This window comes from Miscanthus floridulus, chromosome 4 (genome assembly GCF_019320115.1).
Source record: "Miscanthus floridulus cultivar M001 chromosome 4, ASM1932011v1, whole genome shotgun sequence".
In the NCBI taxonomy this organism is placed as follows: Eukaryota; Viridiplantae; Streptophyta; class Magnoliopsida; order Poales; family Poaceae; genus Miscanthus; species Miscanthus floridulus.
Genome location: NC_089583.1, coordinates 18,090,944 through 18,101,178, shown reverse-complemented (window position 1 = coordinate 18,101,178; position 10,235 = coordinate 18,090,944).

The following is a 10,235-nucleotide window of genomic DNA, read 5'->3' as shown; positions in this document are numbered from 1 at the left end:
TATTAGGATCCTGCAAATAATTTAATAAAGGAGTCCTCCAATCTCTAAATCGGTTCTAGACTATCAGAAATTGATCGGACCGATTTGAGGCATTCTGGCGAAATGCGCAACATTAGCCGCCTGGGAGTCGGATAGGTACTCCTGGCCGACTAAGCCGACCTGAACAGTCGGTTAGCCAGTTCACCCGTACCTGCATAGGAAAAATTAATATCTTGATGCATCGGCTTTTCTTGAATATGAAAATTACGCCCACCGACGTCAAAGCTTGATGCTTGTTGAGCTAGCATGTTAGCCTTTTGATTTTCATGCCTTGGAATATGTCGAATCTTGAATTCGGCAAATTTGGAGATATCGAGTCCAAGACAAGTGTCAAGACAAGCTCGAAGTGATCCATCTAAACATTGAAATTCTCCATTAACTTGCTGTACCACCAGCAATGAATCACCATAGGCTTCAACATGCTGTACTCCCATGGAATTTAACATGATCAACCCGAATAAGAGAGCTTGATATTTGGTTTGATTGTTATTGCATTGGAATTCTAACCGGCTTGACATTCCCGTTTCAACATTATTAGGAGAAACAAGAATAATACCAACACCTTGGCCTTCTCTACAAACCGATCCATCAAAGTATAATTTCCAGGGAGTATAAGTGAGGTAATTGACTTCATCTAAGTCAATACCATGCTCAACAATAAAATCAGCAAGAACTTGACCTTTTATGGATTTCAACGGTTCATAAGTCAAGTCATATTCAATCAAAGAGTATGCCCATTTGCCCAACCTTCCACTAAGGATTGGCCGATATAGCATATGCTTAATGATATCGGTCTGGCATGCTACAACACATGTACTTGATAGAAGATAAGCCTCATCTTGTGACACGCAAAGTACAGTGATAAGCATAATTTTTGAATATGGGCATACCTTGTCTCGGGATCAAGAAGACAACGACCAAGATAAGCAATTACATACTCTTTCCCTTCATCCTCTTGAGTCATAACAGCCCCAATAATCTTCTCTTTGGTAGCAATATAAAGTTTGAATGGAACTCCCCTTTTAGGTGCACGAAGAACAGGCGGTGATGACAGATTTCCTTTATCTTCTCAAATGCCTCTTGTTGCTTTGCCCCCCAAGCAAATTCAGATTCATCCTTCAACTTAAGTATAGGGGTGAAAGGAATAATCTTCCTGAACAGATTAGCAATAAACCTCCTCAAATAGTTCACCTTTCCTAAGAATTTTTGCACATCTTTCTTGCACTTAGGCGGCTGAACTTTCTTGATCTTCTCAATTCTCTTGGGATCAACTTCTATGCCTTTGTCATGAATAATAAAGCCTAAAAACTTCCCAGCCGATACTCCAAATGCACATTTGAGTGGATTCATCTTCAAACCATAGCGGCGCATTCTCTCAAAAGCAAGACGCAAATTGGCTAAGTGAGATTTATGGGCAGCCGATTTAATCACAATATCATCAATATAAACCTCCATAATCACCTCAATTAGATCATGAAAAATCAAATTCATAGCTCTTTGATAGGTTGCACCTGCGTTCTTCAACCCAAAGGTCATCACAATCCACTCAAACAAGCCCACAAAGCCAGGACAATTGAAAGTTGTCTTCGACGTGTCTTCCTCAGCCATAAAAATCTGATTATCTCCCGCATTACCATCAAGAAAGCTAATAACATGGTGTCCAGAAGCATCATTTATCAACATATCGGCTATAGGCATAGGCTACTCAGCTTTTGGAGTGGCTCTATTCAAATCTCTAAAATCAATGCAAACTCTGATCTTGCCTGAATCCTTCTTCTCAACAAGCACAATGTTAGAGACCCACTCAGCATACTGGCATGGACGAATGAATTCTGCTTGCAACAACCTATTGATCTCCTCCTTAATTCAGTCATGAATGGCCGAATTGAAGCGCCTTGGATGCTGCTTGAAAGGTTTAAATCCATCCTTGATAGGGAGCCGATGTTCGACAAGCTCTTGGCTCAATCCAGGCAATTCAGTGTAATTCCATGCAAAACAATCAACATATTCCTTGAGAAGCGCGATTAATTCAGATTTGTAATTGGCTTCCAAGTTTTGATTCACAAACGTCGGTCGCGGCGTAGTGTCATCCCCAATATCAACTTGCTCTAATGGGTCGGCCAACGTGAAACCTTGGCCCAAGTTATTGAGTTCATCAAATTCATTAATAGCTTCACATGCATCGGTCTTTTCAGCCCGATACTGCTCAACACGATGCTTTAACCATTCAATATTATCCATTGATTACATGATGGTGTTAAGCCGATTATCAATCGGCTTAAGCAATACAGGAACAAAGCCATGTCTAGTGTAGCTCACAAAATCATAATCTGAAAGATCTCTACCTGATAGGCAAGCAAAAGCACTATCTCCCTCGAGCTCAGAGGCATCGACCGTGGCAACCTCGGCAGATGAATCTGCATGGACGATCTCAATAGCATCTCCCACCCATTGGATGAGGTACTGGTGCAAGCTAGATGGCACACACTCGTTGGCATGAATCCAATCATGCCCAAGTATCACATTGTAGCTCCCCTTGATATCAGCAACGAAGAATGTTGTTGCTAAAGTCTTGCTCCCGATGGTCAACTCAACATTAGCAATACCTCTAGCTAGAATTGGAGCATCTCCACCAACACCTGTGATAGTCATGTTGGTCTTGACCAATTCTTCATCCTTGTTTCTGAGCTTCTTGTACAGTGAGTATGGCATGACATTCACAATTGCACCGCTGTCCACCAACATGCTATGAACTGGAACTCCATTGATGTGCCCTTTCAAATGCAATGGTCGAAGATGATTCACTAGCACGCCTGATTTCTTGAACACAGCATCTTCAACGGCGAACACTAATTCTGCTGCTGGTGGCTCCTCTTCATCATGTCTGATCACGTAGTAATCCGAGGATAGATATACCACATTCACAGGTGCTCGCTCCAGGGAAAGCTCGTAGTCGACCATCTCCTCATCATGCACTTCTGGAGCCTCCATACCCACTATGTTAGCAATAGCAGTAGCAAAATCTTTTGGAGAGTCTCCAAGGTCTCCAAAACCTACAAGAATCAGCATGGACGCCTCGGGAGACGCCACAACCGATTCAGAGCTTGCCGGGACAATCTCAACAGCAGCAGTCGGCTCAGCCGACTCTGCAGTCGGTTGGGCCGACTCAGGGGCTACAGCAATGCCTGTGTTGATCTTCGGTGGAACCTCTTGGGTTTCTTTTGGTACAACTTGTTCGTCTGCTATCCCAAGAGCTTGTCGCTTCAACTTTCTAGCCCGAGCACGTTGTAGCTTCTGCCTTTGAGTTTTATCTAACCCTTGTGGACACCACTTGGGCTGAGTATATTTTGGATCTCTTGGTGGCTTCTCCTTCTTTTCTTCTCCAACAACCTCCTTTAGATCTTCACCTTGTTTCTTTGCTGGATCATGCCCCCCAATCACAATCGGTTCATTGCCATTAATGATAGGAGCCGTCATTGACCCGATTGTGATGCTAGGTGATGGAGCACTCTTTGGGGTAGGCTTCTCAGGCACTTGAACTTTCTTTGGGATGTATACTTGCTGCACAGGTGCCTTGATCAACCAATCTTGATTTGTTTCGCTAGAGCTCGATTGATTACTCAATCAGCTAAAGACGGAAGGTCTTGAGGAAGTACTAGCAACATCTCCCAATCTTCGATAAACTGGTAAAGGAGCCTGAGGATATGGCACCCATACTCCTTGGGGACCCCATAGCGGCGATGGTGCGACTGGTGGAGTTGGCTGGATTGGTGGCCCCCAACGAGACACACGAGGAAGAGCAACCTGCAAAGGAGGATCTGCTGGTGGAGTCATAGCCTTTTGCTTCTTATCTTCAGCTTCACGCTTAGGAGGCGTAGACTCTCTTTTTTTATTGGCTGATTCTCAGAATCGGCCTTTTGTTTCTTGTACTTCGCCATAAGTCGATCAAAAGTACAAAGTGGCTTCACCATAGGTTTCTTGATTTTCTGCTCTTTTACTTTCCAGACCACCACCTCTAGATTTTGTGGAACAAAGGTACGCATAACGCGGATTCCGGCGGTGACGGACGGCTCTAGAAGCTGGGAGCCGTCCTGGCCGACTAGAGCAGTCGGCTCAGCCGGCTTGGACCCAGCCTGGCTGGCTTGAGGGGCAGGCTTGGCCGGCTCTGCCTGGTCAGTGCCGAAGTCGGCCTGGCCGACTGGTAGAGTCGGCCTAGCCGGCCTCTGCAGCGTCGCTTGCATCTCGAACCATCTTTGCCTTCTCAATGCCTCCACTGATCTAGTGGTGATTGTAAGCTTGTTCTTACCCTATTGGTCCTTCTCAAGCACCACTTGTCGCCCCGAATTCTTTGGGATATTCGGTGTGACATGTGGTTCGCCGATAATGACATTCTTGCCTTTAGCTTTATCGGCTTGCTCAGGTCGGATCAAGATAGCTGGACTTCCTGCTTCAATTGTGTTCATGTGTGTAGGAAACAGATTCTTGTTGATCTCCATATCAGTAAGACTCAATCGTCCCTCATTAAGGGCCGATTGGACCTGCCGACGAAAGACATTACAATTGTTAGTGGCATGAGAATAAGAGTTATGATATTTACAATAAGCTCTTCTCTTAATCTCATCTGCAGAAGGCATGGTATAATTTATTCTAATGTATCCGATTTTGAGTAACTCATCAAAAATTTGGTCACATTTAGAAGTATCAAAAGTAAATTTAACTTCCTCATTCTGATTCCTTTGAATCGGCTTGAGAGAAGGACAAGTGACATGTTTATTCTCTGCTGGCCATCTAATTTCAGCGGCATTACACTCCTTACTTTCATCATCCGAACAATCTGAAAAAGCATCAAAAGCATGTGTGTTCGAACGATGCGTTCTATATGATTCCCGAGAGTCTTTAAGGCGCGATTCCCAGAAAACGGCCCTCTCGACAAGGTGATTGAAGCTTGTAAATTGTACATTCTCTAATTTTTCACGAATTCTAGAATGTAAACCATTAAAGCATATATCAACAAGATCTCTTTCAGAAATATTAAGATAAAAACACTTGTTTTTAATCTCCCTAGCTCTATTAAAGAAATCTAGGACAGCTTCATCACGCATTTGTCTAACAACAGTAAGGTGTGATAATCTAGTTTCTTGGGTTCCAGTATAAAAATGACTATGAAACTTTTCTTCTAACTGAGCCCAAGAACTAATTGATAATGGTGGTAAAGATGTGAACCATGAAAAAGCAGTACCAGTTAAAGATAAAGGGAAATTGTGAATCTTCATATAATCATGAGCACTAGCTTCCCCTAATTGAGCAAGGTACATACTAACATGTTTCATAGTAGTTTTATTACCAACACCATTAAACTTTTGAAAATTAGGCACCTTCCAACCCTCAGGATTTCTCATGTAGTCAATGGCTGAAGGGTACGGCTTGGTGTCCATGTTTTTAGCAGTTTTCAAATGCACACCTAGACTTTCCTCGAGAGAATTAGTAAAGTCTTCCCTAAACCGATTTAACACATCGTTCAAATTGTTAGAGGGAGGGGGATTCTGCGTATTCTCGAGCGTGGGAATCTTGCTAGGAGACTTTGGTGGGTTTGGTAACACGTTGGTTCCCTCCGAAGCTCTTGACGCTCTATAATCGGTTCACAAGCGACCCGATTGTTGAGCACCACCTGCTGCACTTGTACCAACATGACCGGTTCTAATAAACGGACCTGATGTTAATTTACTAGCATCAGCAACAGATGATTGGTTTTGAAAAGAACCTTGAGGCATACCAAATTCAGGCTGTTGTAAGACACCCGATTGATCTGAATCGTTTGTCTTACCCTATATCTTATTTATTCTAGCCTCTAAAATACCATGAGAATGTTGTATAGTTTGTGTAAGTGTATTGTTTTGATCTAACAACATCTTGGCAATTTCAGCTTGTGATACTGGGGCATCATCATATTTAGGAGGGCCTTCAAGATTTACCTTTTCTGATGAAGATCCCAAGAAATCAGCAACGCTTGGCTCCTTGAATTGAGTTACCCGTTCATGGCGATCTTTAGAGCAACCTTCTAAAAAGGCCTTCATAAGCTCGCCCATCTTTGCATCTAGTTGGGCCTTCAATTTTGGAGTTAGCTCATCCATAGACATAGGGTTGATGATGTTGCCCTTGTTGACTTCGCTCGAGTCCTTCGTGACATCACCATCTGATCCCATGTTGCCGGTAGATTGAAACTCTAGCTTTCGCCTCGGTTTCCCCAGCAGAGTCGCCAAAAAGTATGTCGACGCCGAATCTAGTCCGTGCCAACACACCAGCAGGCTTGGGACGCCCAAAGAGGTTATCTTCACAACCTGCAATGCAGCAACAACGCGGCATAACCGGCCAAACCGATCTAGAGACCGATAGGGCCGATGTGGAGCTCATTGATGGCTGAAAGTGCTCCCAAACTACTCCTGAAAGGATCCATCGGGGAGGAGCACATGGAGGATCTCCTAGGACCAGCAAGGCCGCCTAGGATGCCGATGAATCTCGTGGAGAGAGATGCCAGACAGCAGGGTAGAAGGTAGAGGAGAGAATTTATGGTAAAAAGAGATAGATTGTGTTTTTTGTTTGATTGATTGGATGGGATCAATCGGCCATGATCCTCTCATATATATAGAGGGGGGGTGGTCTTATCCCAGTAGGAAACATCTCCAAGGCATAATCTCCAAGTTTCCCACGTCCAAAACTTACCAAAAACCGACTTAGAAACAAGCCGGTTCGAGATCCAAAAAGTCAGATTCGGAACAGACCCACCGGAAGTTCCGGTCTTGGACCGAAAGTTCCTATAGTTCATATCCGCGCCCTATCTTCGCCAACTACCAGAAGTTCTAGTCTTGGACCGGAAGTTCCGTTCTTGACCGGAAGTTCCGGTCTCGGACCGGAAGTTCATTTGTGCAAAACTGGTTTCCAACCGGAAGTTGGATTGGAAGTTGACCGGAAGTTCATTTGCGCAAAACTGGTCTCCGATCGGAAGTCCACCGGAAGTTCCGGCCTCGGACCGGAAGTTGGACCGGAAGTTCACCGGAAGTTCCAGCAATAAATGCAACTTTTCTCGGAAGCATAACTCTCTCATCTGGACTCCAAATTGAACATTCTATATATGTTTTTGAACTATCTTGACGAGAGGAACACAACGGTGAAGTCCGTTTCTCATTTTGACAACTTCACAAAATGGACATTTTTGGTTGTCAACACATCTCTTACGCCGTACATGCTAGGTTGTCATCCCTAACACGACGTAAGAAATGTGGTTGTACTTATGATCATGGCACTTATAAAATATGAAATAAATGTTATCTGCAAGCGCACAGATAAAATACCCCCGTTGTAGCATTTTACCCAGGAAAGTTCCAGGTATAGTTATTTATAATTCTACAACTGGGAGCTTTAACAGGGTTAAAGTGGAAACTAATATGGCTATAAGAATTACAAATACATACTCTAGATATAAATCAATTAACCACTTCTATCTTAACAGGGGTAAGGCAAATAATAATAATAATAATAATAATAATGATAATGAGATAATGATAGGGAATCCATAATTAGAGAGAACTCGTAGGATCAAGTAGGATACAGAATAAAGTGACACTGTTAGAGATTTAATTCCTAAGTTATATCCTCTCTAGCAAGTCTCAGGGTTTTCTAATCTACTCCTTATCATCTATAGCATAATCAATCTTCCATCTAAACATAAGGAACATTACTTCAGGGAATTCAAGAACAGAGCAATCCTTCCCCATGTAACCGGGTTCTACTTGTCCTAGATTCGGGGAGTGGACTACAGAGGACTCAACGAAGATATAAAAGTCACCTTCGCGATCTACCACATGACCCAGAAAATAGGGTGCATTCGCAGGTAAATATAATCTAGACACCATGCCTACATTATCTCTACCGCTTAATTCAATCCGAAATTGAACTAAGCGCTCTACGAACATATGCATAAACTTCTTATCAATCATGACTATATCAAAGATAGAACTAGAATAAACTAAGAACGAAATAAACAAGAACATAATAATATTGAAGTAGCACAAAGTCATAATTACGAGATACAATGATATAATTACCAAATCTCCTGACGTCGATCCGGAATCCTGAGCCACGCTCAACTCTACTTGTATCTAGCTAGATCTAACCCTAAACTTGAAGTAGAGTTCTAATCTTCTAATTAGAAACCCCAACTTTTCTCTCTTGGCCTTCTGAATGAGAGATCAACTAATGAATTGAGATGTTGATGCCTCACGGGGGGGGGGGGGGGGGGTCTGCCCCTGCTGATATAGCCCAGGGGGATGAACCGCAGCCATTGGATCAAACCGACTTGAAACAATGGTCGAGATACGTTGTAGAGGTCGGTTGGAGACCATCACGCGAAGCTGATCCCACTTCCATGTCATGTGGGACCAGGCCGGCCAGCCGGCCTGTAATGTGGGTCTGGCCGGCCCCACTTGTCCGCCGTCGAGCTCCCACTTCGTTCCTGTGTCTTCTCGTGTCCTCTAGAACATTCTCGTCAATTCTTGCGGAATTCCGACTTGATTTGGTTCGGTTTCTTGACTCCTACTCCTCCTCGGCTTATTCTGTTTTTATCCCTGAAAATTCATAATTCACCTAAGCTGTGGAAATTGTTATGTTAGTCCCTAAAACTCTTGCTTGGTGATGGTTCCGGAGTATTCCAGTGAATTCTTAGGCGTATCAATCGAGGACTTTCCCATCGGGACTCCAAATATAGCAAATGATATGTCTGTTTCGATCGTCTTGACGAGCTCTTCGCAATGATGTGCTCTGTTTCATCACTTGAGATACTTTTATGTGGTGAAATATTGATAATCCTGCAAAAACAAGTGAGAACAACACAACTCGTGGAACTTGTTAGAATAAAACCCTACAACTATGCACTAATAACTCTTTTGCCATTATATTGTGCATTAATTGAAGGTATAATGTTGACATTAAGGACCGTCAACAGGTATCGGCCGCAACAAACTGGTAATTCTGGGTGGAACAATCAACGTCCACCTTTCCAAGGTAATTCGAACTTTAATTCAAATCCTAATTTGAATTATCCTTCACTTAGAGAGTTAGTTCTAGGCCAAGCTAAAATACATGAAGCTTTAAATAAGAAACTTGGCCAACATGATAAAATTTTAGAGAATATTAACTCTCAATTAGAAAATTTAAATTCTTCTATTAAAAATCAACTGAGCTTTAATAAAATGATAGAAACTCAATTAGCTCAGTTTGCTGCTACTTTGCCTAATCCAAATGGAGGTAGTTTACCAGGTCAACCTGAAAATAATTTTGAATCTGTTAACATGATTACTGTGGGGACTAGTAACCCCCCTGTTTGGTCAAGTTTTGGCTACTTGGTAGGTCTTTCTCCTATTACTAAGAAGGGAGACCCCGGATGTCCAACAATTGAATGTTGCGTTGGGACCAAGAAGTACAGAAACGCTGTCTGTGATCTCGGATCCGCCATCAATGTGATGTCCAAGGTAGATTTTAAATCTTTATATGGTAATGCACCCTTGGACCCTATTTCTTTTAAGTGCAGATGGCGGATCAGTCTACATACAAGATTCCAGAAGGAGTAGCTCGAGACCTCCTCGTCCAAGTCCAAGATGATTTTATTCCTGCAGATTTCATTATTTTGGACATGGGGAGTTTGGAAGGAGCTCCGCTCATTCTGGGACGACCATTCCTAAACACTGTTTGGAAGGAGCTCCGGTCATTCTGGGACGACCATTCCTAAACACTATCAATGCCATCATTTATGTTGGCTCTGGACAAGTACATTTTCAGCTTCAGGGAAAGAGAGTGAAGTGTCCATTCATTGGATACATTGAGACAACCGAGAAGCTAAAGGCTCAAGCACAGACAATTCACAATGTAGGAGGTAGCAAGAAAACCAGAAGATCAAGAAAACAGAAGAAATCACCTAAGCCCCAATCAGAATAATGCTCAATGATTACAATAAAATTTGGGCCAGGGACTCAGAACATTAGAGAGGTGGAAATCCAACCACCTATTGTAAAACATTTATATAAAGAAAAGCCAGAGCCATTAAAAAAGGCGGCTCCTAAAAAGATCACTCCTGTGCCACCTATCGATCCACCATAGAAAATCAAGAAGATGTGGCGAGTGAAGAAGAAGCAATCGTCCGCGTC